Source organism: Doryrhamphus excisus, chromosome 8 (assembly GCF_030265055.1).
Source record: "Doryrhamphus excisus isolate RoL2022-K1 chromosome 8, RoL_Dexc_1.0, whole genome shotgun sequence".
Taxonomy (NCBI): domain Eukaryota; kingdom Metazoa; phylum Chordata; class Actinopteri; order Syngnathiformes; family Syngnathidae; genus Doryrhamphus; species Doryrhamphus excisus.
In genome coordinates, this window is record NC_080473.1 from 11,940,487 (window position 1) to 11,954,812 (window position 14,326).

Here is a 14,326-nt window from a genome sequence, read left to right on the forward strand (position 1 = left end):
CCTATAATCAGATAATTGAAGACCACCATAACTTGGAAAAAAATATGTGTCAGGGTATTTCTGATTGCTCTCACTCACTGCTCCCATTATACACAACTCTGCTTCTATCAATTATCCCCAATCAAAACCAAATGTCATGTATATTGGTTTTAAAATAAATAAAAAAAGAAAAATCGGATGTGGTGGGAAAATAGCTCATCTACATCCCCTAGTGGCAAGTGGTTCAATGATGATGATTTGCATCCTATTATGATATGCATCCATGCCTTCTTCAGTCATTATATGATTTAAGAAGCCATGTTATGGACATTGTTATGGTAAATTATAGCAAAATTATTAATTCAGTTGAAAAATTGTAATAAAAATAACTGAATGACATCCAAAATGTGCTGAGTCTCGTCTTTAATTTCTTCCCAGACTCTAAATATACCCTTCTTCTCTTGCGCAAACGCACTGCGCCCATTAATTATTAGCGTTTTGTGATCAGTAACAGTGTGTGGAGAGACGGACGCGGAAAGGACACACGCACACATCCACATCCACACACACACGCACACGCACACATAAGGTTGGGGCTGCTGGTAGGCGTGCATCGCCTCCCGGGACAAAGCAGCACACAGCCGCACTGTGTGTGAAAGTAACTGCAGGCGCGGCCGACAACAAGGATGCTCTCTGTGCCGGATCATTGAGCCTTCTACAACAGGAATAAAACCAAATGAAGCGTCGGTTCTTGCTATTTTTTTTAAAAGGATCACCTTTCTTTTCGACTCTATATTACACGTCTTCATCTACAGGCTGCAATATTTATTATCTCTCCTAACGACTCAGACAGACAGACGGGTCAAGACAAAGTCACTTGAGGGGGCTGGAAGAGGGCAACGGCTCCTCCGGGAGGTTTCTCCGGATAACCTTGTGCTTGATTAGAATCTACCGGAGATCTCCGCTCTATTAAATATGCTGAAATGCTGCGAATGGCTGAACTCTGCTGTTGGGACAATGCACTTGTATTATAGCATATGCAAGGACCGTTGAGGAAATCAACTAACATGCGACTGCAGGGTCCGTTTTTATGAAGGAATCTCCCACCCAGATTGGATCCACCCGCGGATTGCATTGCCGCTGCTTAGGAAAGTGTTTTTCAGCTATTTTGGAACTGTTGGATATTTGCAGTTAAATGGCCGATTAAAAGAGGGAGGGCGCGGGGAGCTCATGTGGAGACCAAATGTGCGCGCAACGCGGCAGTGCGCCGGTTTAGCGGCGTTCTCTCTGCTCACAAGCCCTATCCCAGCGGATCTTGAGTGGACTGGGGGGTTTCTGTGGGTTGCCGCCTGTACCGCACCTCATTGATTTGGACTCAAACGGACCTCAAGTGAGCGGGACGGGATAGAAAAGTGGACATGTATTATTTTGGTGTTTTAATGTGTCTGACAAGGAGTGGGATTATTTCACGCATTCCTGGCTGAAAGGATTTTTGCACTTGCTTTGTGAGAGTGGAGATAACCGGAAAGAAAAAAAAAAGAAGAGGAGAGGGAAACTCACAGGTATGCAAGGTGTTCATTTTGACTTTTAATCGTCTGGCTGGTTATTGCGCACTTCCACACTCCCCATCTCACTTCATCACATTCTGATTGCTGTATCTCCTTTCTTATACATTCTGGGTAGTAATAGTAAAAAAAAAAAACACACATAACCCAAGTGAACAGAACCAGAGAACAAGAGGAGGCGAGATGAGCCGATAATGGCGCTTGTGTTCTCTGTGCACGATGGAGATTGGATGATACCTAGTTTGCAGACTGGAGGCAAATGGGAGGGGAGAGTGGCTACATTTGAAAGGATGAGGAGGGATGGGATGGAATACACAGCACCGGAATGGGAAAATGTACATTTGTGTTGAGTTTAGTAGGAAAAGGCTAAAATGGAATAAGATATAATTGTAAATGCATTGAGGTGAGTGAAGCAATTAACCAAATGAGACTAAACTAGAAGAAATAAGGAATAACAAGTGCAAAGCAGTGGAGATAGGAGACCTGGGCGACTCCAATTGAGATATCAGGGACAGATGGAATACAGACAAGCAAGAGAATGTGGCCCAGGTGATAGGAGAGATGAGCTTGGGGGAGGTGGAGATATAAGGTAGCATACAAGCAGTGCTGCCGGTGAGTGGAGAAGGAAGCGTGGTAGCAGATAATGACGAAAAATCGATCCAGGAGGAAGAGAAGCAATGATGGAAGCTGCCAAAAAGACACTGGAGAGAACTGGCAGGTGATGCAGCAGGCATTGAAATGAACCTCCTGCAAGAGAGTGCTTGCTGTGAGGGCCAGGTGAATGAAACAATGCTGCAGGTATACTCTGTGATATTATCTAATGGTCTGCTGTGTAATGGCTGTTGCTGCACCATAAGGAGACACGGAGATACAGGAAACCACGTAAAGCTGAAGTGAGGGTTGCACACCGCCAGCATTATACTTTGCTGTGTCAGCTCATCAGATTTGCTTCTACTTTACGGCCCCCTATTAGCATTTTTATGGTGTTTGCCACCATAAAACATAGTATACCAACATAGATTTTGATTTCCTTTAGTATGGCATGTTTTAGATAGAAATCTACATTTGCATAGACTGTAGTAGATTTAGAGCTATAGGGTGGGAAGCCATTGGTAAGACTTACTACTGATATTTATACAGCTCGGGTGGGATCGCTTCCCTCTCGGTGCAATCATCACCATTGTATGTAGTCCACCTTTCACCCAGAACCAGCTTCCCAAAACAGGACAGGTTAGGAGAGGTTAATTGTTGGCTGCTTTCAATCATCAACCTATTTGAGTCTATTGTTAAATAGTAGTTCAACTGAACTCACTGTTTTGCTTCCGTTTTTAGCATGTTTAGCATGTTTTAGCATGCGCCTTTTAATACAGTACGTCTTATGTATGGGTTAAGTACAGAAATAGACTCTGTAATTGAGACTGTGCCTTATAATCTGATGCGCTTTATGGTGTGGAAAATACATTAAAGAGATTATTGAGTATAACATGATTGTGGTGTTGCCCATTAGATTGTTGGTATTTACATTTGTTCCTTTTTAAACTTAAAGACATCACAGTCAGGTTGGGAGAAATAAATATATGAACCCACGTAATGATAATGGTTTTATTTCATTTGAACATGCATCAGATTACAATTGAATGCATCACATAATCAGTTCACAGTTCCACATGTCCAAAAGGAGTAGGAAGAAGCAAAGCTTATTAAATTCTACCCCTCCATCTGGTACTAGTACAATCAGTTACATTTGTTCACTTCCTGCTTTCCATAATACAGTTTAAGTTTTTTTTTTTTTTTTTTTCCTTTATTAAAAATGCACCTCATACCGAAGTAGGAGGTGATATGACCATCCAATGACATAATGGGTACCATAGTAAGTGTCAATATAGTGATATATATAGCACATCATGACTGGTTCAAGACTCTTCATCCTTGTATTTAGCAAACATCAACTGCTTGTATTGTTTCTTGAATTGGCTCATCGTTGTGCATTGTTTGAGGGTCTTACTCAATCCATTCCATAGTTTGATTCCACATACTGAAATGCTATGGCTTTTTAACGTAGTCCTAGTATATAAGTGTTTCAAATTTAGTTCTTCCCTGAGATCATATTTCATTGTAGTTTTTTTTTTTAATGTTTAATACCATAGAGAGACACAGAATGTTCAGGTAGTTTTATTTGAAAAGACAGAAACAGAATGTAAAACCAAAAAAAAAAATTAAAAATCAGGCAGGTAGTCACTCAAACTGTGCTGCATTCATCTGCTGTCAAGTTATGTGAATTCAGATATTGAATTGGTGTTGAATAATGTGGCAGCATGCCACTGAGACCATTTCATTTGCATTCAGCGACATGGGGGTCGATGGGTCCATTTCGCAAGAGAAAATAAAGTTTTATAACTCAAAACGGTATGGGTTCTTGTCTGCACATATGCCACCAACAGTACAGTGATCCCTCAGTTATCGTAGTTCATTGGTTCAAGACTCAACCGTGATAAGTGAATTTCTGTGAAGTAGAATTCCTGATCCCTAAATTGAATATTTTTGTAATTATAGCTTAGAAAAACTGTTTACGACCTGCTAAATACATATTTTAAAATTATTAGAGCCCTCTAGACATGAACTAACACCCCCACAGTCACCTTTACAATGGTATTACCCAATATAGTAGTTATCATCGTCAATAAGACATTTAATACATGAATAGGACTTGTGTTACGTTTCAGGTTGGTGTGGATTAGCTGCAACAGTAGCCTGCGTTTTTATTATTGTGTATTATATTATGTATTAGGTATTAAAATGAAAGCTTGTTGTTTCGGCAATCCAGTCAATACTCCCAACCAGTGTAGAATACTACATATCTCCAATGTCTTTGAATGCATCTTTTGACTGCTCTGGAGTTGTATTTTGGAAACAACATGATGTCTTCGGGCAAGAGGCGGGGTACACCCTGGACTGGTCGCCAGCCAATCACAGGGCACATATAGACAAACAACCATTCACACTCACATTCATACCTATGGACAATTTGGAGTCACCAATTAACCTAGCATGTTTTTGGAATGTGGGAGGAAACCGGAGTACCCGGAGAAAACATGCAAACTCCACACACCGTGCAGCCCTTAATATATTCATGTAATATATATATTTTTTAAAAATGGTGAAGCTGTGAAATTTGAACCATGAAGTGGCGAGGGACGACTGTATCCACAAAATTCCGTTTCTGCGCTGTGGTTTTTGCACAACCCTGCCAGCTAGGGATGGGCTTTTAACTGTAGCGGTATAGATTTACAGTGCAGCTGTTCGAGTACAGAAGGAGCAGACTGCTTTTAGTACGGTCCAAGGGCAGACTCATCTGATCCACTTTTCATTCCATTATACAAACAGATGGAAAGGTGGCCATTTTTTCGTCAAAAGGTCGAGGGTCAAGGTTCCTGGAACCATACCAAGGTGAAAGCTCAGGAGGGAAATTGTGAGACATCTGCTTCCCATCATGTTGAACACAGCGTGTGCACAGTCAAATGCCACCGTACTAATAAAGCAGCCCTCCGTTAAAGCAGAAGAGCTCGACTTACGGAAAAAAAGGCACATGCCCATTACTAAAATGTGTCTCCAAACACTTCACTGGTTTCTGAAAAAGCTGATGAAGCAGAACTCTTTTGTTTCAGCTTCTGTTGAGTCGAGTTCAAGGAGTTAAGAAGCTGCTTGATGAGAGGAAAGAGAGTATTAAAATTAACGACATGTACTGTAATTAATAGAAGAAGCACAGTTTCACTGGGGCTTCTCATCGCACAAAATCTAAGATTGGCTCAAACAGTAAGCCATGCATGTATTATTAGTGCAAGATTGATAATTAATTACATTTTTTTCAAGCAATTTCTTCCAACAATGACGTTTTTCATATTTGACACACAAAAAAGATCCATCTGTGTCTGTCAATGTCATACTGAATGAGGTTGCTGAGGAGTCGGCATTGTAGAAAAGGGTATGTGTAATTATTGCATCTGCATGTGAGAGTACAGCCTGTTCTCATGAGAATTTACCATTGTAAGCAAGGCACAGTAATTACTGCCATAAACGCAGTGTTACATTTTTGAGTTAGCTGTAAAAACATCGACAATCGTTAAAGAGGATATGATTAGATTGTTGATCCTTAAACTATGTTCACACTGCAGGTCATTTCTGATTTTTTTCATGTCAAAGTGGCCGGTAGAATTTGCCTTTTTTTCAACCATGACTCTTTCGTATGTGATCATAAATCCGATATGTATGCTACAGTAATCCCTCGTTTATTGTACTTAATTGGTTCCAGATATGACTGTGATAAGTGAATTTCCGCAAAGTAAAATTCCTTATTCAGAAGTGAAATATTTCGTAGTTAGGAGCATGGAGTTGAGTTTTAGCTTGGCCACTATACTCGTGTTTTTATTAGGTATTTTGTTGTGCCTGTCGTGAGATAATTCAAACCTGCAATAAAAGCCTATTGTTATGATTCCTGATACTTGTGTATCTCACCAAATAATACAGTGACATTACCTTCACCTAAAGACACGTGTAGAATACGACATATCATTCACAGTGTCAAAGAATGCATAATTTGAATGCCTTATATTTGTATTTTATTTCACTTAGCCATTATAATTTGGGAAAAAATACAGAAAATGTATTTCAATATTTTTACTACTAATAGGCTGTATTCAATCAGAAAACAGCATTATTGATTCATTGAAATTCAAAGTGGGGCTGCATGACGGTCGAGTGGTTAGTGCGCAGACCTCACAGCTAGGAGACCTGAGTTCAATCCCACCCTCGGCTATCTCTGTGTGGAGTTTGCATGTTCTCCCCGTGCATGCGTGGGTTTTCTCCGGGTACTCCGGTTTCCTCCCACGACTCCAAATTGTCCATAGGTATGAATGTGAGTGTGAATGGTTGTTTGTCTATATGTGATTGGCTGGCCACCAGTCCAGGGTGTACCCTGTCTCTCACCCAAAGACAGCTGGGATAGGCTCCAGCACCCCCGCGTCCCTCGTGATGATAAGCGGTAGAAAATGAATGAATGAATAAAATTCAAAGAGCGATCAAACACTCAAATCACTCATCAAACAGACGTTGCAGCCAGACCCCCACAAAATTTTTGTTCCCTTCCTTCTTATAATCATTCAGCAAGAAAACGGTGAAAGTGTTTTACATCCCAAACATACATGACTTCATCATGACATATTGTATTCACATCACACAAAAGTTGCAAACTGGGCAACATGCCCTTAGTTTTCTCATGTGAAGGAATATCATAGGTTATAGTCCGCTTGCATTGGGTATAAGTGTGCCTACAGCAGATGAATCTTTGAAAGTGAAAGTGAGTGGAAGCTTTTATGGAACAGTATTGCCCGAAGGTGCCAAGATTTCATGTCATATGAGAAACTGACATTGGACATGTTAGTTATGAAAATTATACCTTCAACATAAGCCCCTAACTCTACCTTCCCTGAAATTATGATATAATATACTGTAGGTTTTATAGGGCACAAAATAGCTATTTTGGTGCTACATGGCTTCCAGGCTTGTGTAATACGTGGTTGCTGCCCAACTGCACATTGTTTTTGTGTTTTTGCACACAGTGATGCTCACGCTGCCAGTAAAAAGCCCTGTTCAAACTAAATGTAGTGATTTTTGCAGATTGACATACATAACATTAGTTTTATTAAATCATGTTGGGAAATGAGCCTGAAAAAAAAAATCTACAAATTGTGATTCAATGAGAAAGATGGACCATACTGTTTCATCACCGTAGGGAAGTGATATACAAGTGTGTGGGTTTGCAGGTCCAATCTAAGGCTCACATTGCTGCCTGTAGTGATGTTTCTATTTCCACATATTTTAAATTCAATCATAAAAAGACAGCCAGTGGTGGGATGTAATGTGGTTGCGGCAGAAGGCAAATATTTGAAGATGAAGGCTGACTGCGATGAGAAGGATTTAACATGTTTTTTTGTTTTCAAAGTGTGCTATTGGTGTAACTGAAGAGAGATAAAGACGAAAACATATGAAGGAACTGAAATTAGAGGCCCAAAAATGCACAGAAATCATCAAAATGGGTAACAATGAAATGAAATTTGAACAGGGGAAATCAAAAGCAAATGTTAATATACTGTGATCGGACAAACGTTTTTGAAGTCCAGGTTATGGTTTCACAATGTTCGCAACAAAGCGACACAATGTCCATTACAGTAGGGGTTTAAATGTCGACACAGTTATGACAGATGCTGGCTCAATGGCGCATCTCCAGCTCACCAGGGAAGAATGAGTGAGAGATGGTGCTGAGCGAGAGGAGTAAAAAAAAAAAAAAAAAAAAAATAGAAGTGAGAGGACTGATGCCAAGAGAGACAGAGAGAGCACAGGGGAGTGAGTAGTGTTCTGAATGCCAAGCAGCGTGCTCGTAGAAAGGTGCTGTGTTGTGCTGATATATCACTGTTCACCCAAACCACTGCATCCTGTAAGTTCCTAAAATGTATCTCTGGGGATGACGGTTTTATATGTTTTTTTTTTTTTTTTTTTTACCTTAGCAGAACGAGAATTGCTTATTTGTGGCAGCATTTTCTTAAAGGTAAAAATGGTTTTGACACATCCTGGAGCTGGACAGTATGTAAATAAATAGGGCCATTATGTACTAGATAGCCTGACAAATATGTCAAGTTCTGGAGAGGTTTCTGCAGGCTGTTGATAACGCATTGTGATGTGCTGTTTTTTTCTTTGGCAAAACTAGTCAATGGCTTTGCTTTTTGCTGTAAAGCTAAACAGGTACAGGGAGATCTTCCACCTAATGCAAAACTCAGTTGGAGTCTGGAGTCTAAAATACAATATAACCTCCTGTTGTGTTAAATTGCAGAGGATGCAATAGCAAATGGGACCACGGGGTAGCTGTATTATTACTAGTTACATTACCAATGTCCCTAACTGAAGGAGTCTGCAGTTGACTTATAATACAAGGCGTGATGTGTTTACTTGTTCAGAGCGCTGTTGTTGACTGGCTCTGAGCAAGGCAGAGAAGCCCTAAAACTACTCAACTGTGCCGTCAATTTGACTTTCTTTTGGTGTTATTGTGTCCTGTGGTTTGTGTGGCTCAAAAGTTGTGACAAAATACCAGCATATTAAGAAAGTTTAATTGCATTAACTATCAAATAAGCTAAACAAAAATAGGTCCACATTTTGTGAAAATTTTGTGACAAAACAGCACGCCGAAGCTGCCCTGAAAGATCCCCAGCTCCGACTTGGTTTATTCTTGGCGCAGGCGAAGCGCACCCTGCGCAGTGATAAACTGGCTGACAGGCATGCCACCAAAACCTCACTAGCAGGTTTTTCAGTGCGACCTATTTGGCAATGTAGAGCAGGAATGCTGGTGGATCACAAGCAAGATCCTTGGATTAGCCTGCTGCTGTTTTTAATGTAACTGTCAGGAGCAGATGACATGTGTCCCACAAGGTACGCGCATTGTGGCAGTCCAGCCCTGCGCATTTAAAGGCAACAAGAGGTGTTCATGTGATTGGTTAAGATTGCACTCAGCTGTGTTAAACCCTCACACGCCTTCTCTCCTCCCTCTTTGCCTCTTGCGCCGGTGGGAGGAACAGGGGCGTGGGTGCGCCGTGCGGTGCCGGACTCTGCTGCTCACAAAAATTGCAAAGTGCACTGGCCACACCCCGTTGCCTTTGCCTGGTCTACGAAAATAGAGGCCAAGGAGTCGAGTAATGTGCTAAATTATTCCTGCCAATGCTACGTATATCATAAACCTACAGCAAATGCACATGTCATGTTATGCTAGAATATGTACCATATTGAGGTGGGAGTGTCACAGGACACGTTTCTCCAGTGGACTGTTTTGTTTCCATCTTATCTGTAATAGTCCTAGTCTGTGGTGACAGAACAGACTTGACAAGCAAGTGGAGATAGATTGAAGAGGAGTGGGTGCTCGCCCCTCTATCACTCCTCGTCTATTACCAGTGTCTGAAAGAAGCAGTGCCACATGATGGATCGGCGCTCTACTCTTTTTTTTTTTTCTACTTTCTCTTTCATTTTCTATACGTGGTAACTCCACGGCGTACTATCGCACAGCCACACCTGCTGGCATCCGATGCACATGCGTGTTTGAGATATGTCTACCCGTCAGTTGTGTCGGTATTGGTTTTTAAACTTTTTGTCATTGTTTTTTAAATGCACCAATGTGTAATTATGATAGCCAGGGGGAGTTTGAGTGGTGTTTTCATCATATCTTCAGTCACATCGGCAGAAATATGCACATGCTTAGATCCACTCCCAAAAAGGCACATCATTTTTTATTTGAGTTACAAATGAAAAAGCCCTCAGAAAATGTAAAATGAATAGAAATCCACGGTCAAACTATCACATTGACACAAATACAAGACTCCTCTTTTTCGGAAAAATCAAGAAAAAATTATAATTATTGTTTTCAATATCATTTCAGTGTTCTGACACATTTGTATGTTAAATAAAAGGCAAATAAAGTAATGAAAGCATAATGAAACAAAATTACATTATATTTACTTTTCGGAAATAAAAACACTTTTTTGTTACTTTACTTTGTTTGCCTTTTATTTAACCTACAAATGTGTCAGATCATTTTGCCTGACTGTGTATATTCATCTTATAATCGGTATGCAGATCAAAAAGATCCGCTGTGGTGACTTCTTAATCAGGAAAAAGCCGAAAGAAAAAAACAAAAGTATTTTTTCTCATCATTGGAAGAATCTATACCGGTATACGGGTACATAAATAATATCGCCAAACCCTACTGACAATCGTCAAAGTCCCAACGATCGACTGGTGGTTCGCAATCAACATGTTGTCGACCACTGTTGTATTATTTTTTTTTTTAATAGCAATCACATTACGTACATTTGTATGCGTGTTGTGTCAATGTGATGCACCAACAGCTTAAAGATGCCGTAACTTTAAAAGGTATCAATAAATTAATTTCCCCTTATCTGTATTGGGATTCATCCGATTCTTTGTTGGCCCACTTGGCAATACTTTACTAAAGATTTCTGGAAATATAGTTATTGCTTACTAACAAACTAAGTGACTAATGAACACATGGCAAAGATAACATTGTGCGTCATCACTTGGCAGAGGTTACAATAACATTTCCAACCCAGAAGGGCTGCAGTGACCACTCACTCATTCGTGTTGTCATCAGTGTGGATGTCATTCATTAAAAGTCAGTATGAGGTGCAGTCTCCGACAATGTCATATACGGCATGTGATGTAGCTGTGTATATGTACTTTAGTTATGTTTTATTTTTTTCTGGAGAGTCCCCTATAGAAGATGTCAAGTGTGCTGTCCTTTTCTGTATTTGTGCATGTGTGCACAGCTGCGTAAGTAGGCTGCACGATGCAATCTGTTGTGATAAAGAACTTCAACTCGTTTTATTGAAAGCTGTGAGTTTTATGTCACATGACAAACAACATTGTTGGTTGAATACGTATCAGACGATTGTACAGCACTGTCGCTGTACAAATACAATTTACCTTAGTAAAAGAAGTGCAGCGCCAGGTTTGGAACCAGCGGCTTCAGACTTAACCATCAATATTCCTTAACATATGATATATACTGTACATACAGTATGTATATACAGTATGTATATTGTCATTTATTATAACTTATAACTTACTATAACCATAACTATATATTAGTTATTAGTTATATTGTTACACCCACAAACGTAATAACCGCCCACAAACGTAATACAAATCTGCAGCTTTGAATGTAATAATCCGGCAAACGTAATAAATTTCCCACAAACATAATAAAATTTGCCTACTGCAAACGTAATACTGAATTTCCTGCAAATGTAATAACTATTACATTTACAGGAAATTATTGCATATGTGGGGAAAGTGAAAATCTGTAAATGTAATAACTTCCCACAAATGTAATATGAGACAAAATAATGATTTTTGTGGGTGTTGTTATTGTTTGTTCTTTCTTCTTTTAATGAGGGAGAAGTAGATGTCATTTTGAGGATTTTAACAAGATAATTCTTTTATAATCAGGGCTCGACAATAACGATGTACCGATGGCCCGGGGCAAGTTAAAACAAAATTCGGGCAAGTAAATCCAATCAGTGATATTCCCGTCGGGCAAGTGCACTTTGGCATGCCATACTGCCAAGAGTTTTTTTTTTTAAGCGGTTCTTGTTGGGTGTTGGTAAAACACAGACTGCGTAATTCCGGTGGTAATTTGCAAAGCAATCCTTGCAAATCTTGAAATGGACCAATCAGAATTGTTTATTTAGACCGTGGTCCGTAATCCACAGTCCGCGTTTTACCCACAGCCGTTGTTCGCGATCAACCAATCAGCGATCGTTTGACTACGAAAACATCCATCATGGCGTCGCTGCCAACATCGTCTAATTCTGAAGGAAACAGCAAAAAGTGATGAACCAGTGCCTCCTAAACAAGTATTTTATTAGCGGTTAGCAAATCTAATGATGGCACAGGTGAGTGAATCACATTGCTGTGACAATTTGAAGTGGTCACAATGAAACACCACCGATTAGATCCAATACCAAGTGCTGATTTTGCACAAGCTACAAAATCCAGCGGTTCCATTTCTCTGTATTTTTCTCACCTTTGCTTCACAAATTATTGTTTGACCATTGGGCATTTATTTCTGGATTAAAAACACTTTACTAGTACACAAATGTGTCTATTCAATAATGTTTCATTGTGGTGCACAACTTATAAATATCACTGTTTACTTCGACTACCATGTGTAAGGTAGTATGGTAGTACTCTCATTTCATCTTTATTTGAGATTCTCATGTGATGCCATAAAAATTACATGATATCATTATGGCAGTCTTTTCATTTTACATGGGGCAAGTTCGGGCAAGTAGTTCTCACCTTAAGGATTCCCTATGGGCAAGTAATTTTGTTTTTTAATGTAGAGCCCTGTATAAGGTGGACAAAAATATTATTCAAAGAGTATCATTTGAATACATTAAAGGAATCTTTAAGGCGGGTTGCTTGTCAACATTCAGTCACTATTGGCAGGTTTATAAGTAAACAAAAAACAACAACCACAAAGATCATTATTTTGTCTCATATTACATTTGTGGGAAGTTATTACATTTACAGATTTTCACTTTCCCATATATGTACTAACATGTATTACATTTGCAGGAAATTCTGTATTACGTTTGTGGGAAATATATTACATTTGTGGGATTATTACATTCAAAGCTGCAGATTTGTTTGTGGTTTATTACGTTTGTGGGCATTTTATTACGTTTTCGGGTGTAACACAGTCATTGTGGCTTTGTTTTTATGTCAGTAAATGAAAAAAAAAATTCTATTTTGATTAATGAAGCGACAAATGGCTTGGTGACAAGGAACAATTCAGGAAGCATCATTATCATTTGTTGAGCAATAACAGTGTGGATATCATAGCTATTATTATAATTGCAACATCCATATTTGTAAAATGTGTTTATCTGGTCAACATGCTTTTACATTGAATACCAGATTATCTATAGAGGTACAGCTGTAAGTGGACATTGTCATATTGACTGTTCTGTCATTGTATTGTATGCTGAGGTACTTAGCATCGTCCCATGAGACGCAGGGGGTAATTATCCAACTGTAGCTCGCAGGACAGTTTGCCAGTCTGTAATATAGGAATTGATCTATAGTTCTTCTTCAAGGCAACACATGTGGCTGACCAATTGCAATAGTTGAACAATAAAATCAAAACACAAGTGATCAGAACAAGACCACAAATATAGCATGAGCACAAATAAAAGCACAAATGTTCTTAAGTACACTTGTGTGTGCATTCAGGGGTTGGAGAGGGGTGGTCAGATTCGCCTGTGGAGGTCAGCGTCATCCTGGGGTTTCGCCTGAAAGCCTGATGTCCCTGGCTCTTTGTTAATCCTGTATATTGAATACAGGAAGTGAACAAATTATTAGTGATTGCTGATATGCAAAGAGGGTAGGATTAAATAAACCTTGTTATTTATTTTAATGTTCCCAAACTTTTGGAGGGGAGTGGGTATGATGTATTTCAATGTAACCTTGTGTGCATGTTTGAAATCGACCTAAAACAAATATTCATATTTATTTCATGTTGTTTTCTTTGTTTTTCACCTGCCTACCTTGACTGCATGTCATTGAACAAAACCATCCTCACCTGCTATGGTGGGTTGGGAGGTAAAGAAATATGTGGGTTACATTTTCTTTGAATATATATTTTGGGCACACCAGCATACACACACATACACACACACACACATGCACATGCACACCCAGCTAGGAATATGTTCTGTGCCAAAGTCAAGTCTCCACTCATATTCAAATATGGAAAGGGTTTTTTAACACGCAAACACTCACATTTTATTTCTAATTTACATGAGCTTGTGTGGCTCCTGATGCATATTTGATGATGGTTTGATTGACAGCTACAGAGGGCTGTGAATGCGAGAGAGGCCAGGCATGAATCAGTATGGCGGCAGCCTGATATTGCACGGAGCCCGAAGCACCTTCTACCCGCCAACATGTTCCATTTCCTCACAAAATTGAACGGAGAATCCAATGAAACGCTAAAGACTACAATACGGAGGTATTCTGTCTGATCAGTTGCTCTCAATTAAGACGTCTCTACTTGTCCGAAGCTCAAATCAGACTCACTCTTCACACAGTAATTTAGAGTTGGAGTGATTTTGCCTTTAATGATACCGTTTGACTTCAGTTTCTTTATTTGCCCAGGCTGAGTG

The 14,326-nt window shown here is 39.6% G+C and overlaps 1 protein-coding gene across 4 annotated transcripts in view; it reads left to right on the forward strand.

The window, feature by feature from the left end:
* The first annotated feature begins 607 nt into the window (after nt 1-607).
* The window catches only part of zgc:172282 (leucine-rich repeat and fibronectin type III domain-containing protein 1-like protein), a 143,610-nt gene continuing 129,891 nt past the window's right edge, over nt 608-14,326 (forward strand). For all 4 annotated transcript variants that reach the window (XM_058079378.1, XM_058079379.1, XM_058079380.1 and 1 more), the window contains exon 1: nt 608-1,541. The gene's annotated coding sequence lies outside the window, so the exon portion shown is untranslated. The remainder of the gene's footprint in view (nt 1,542-14,326) is intronic.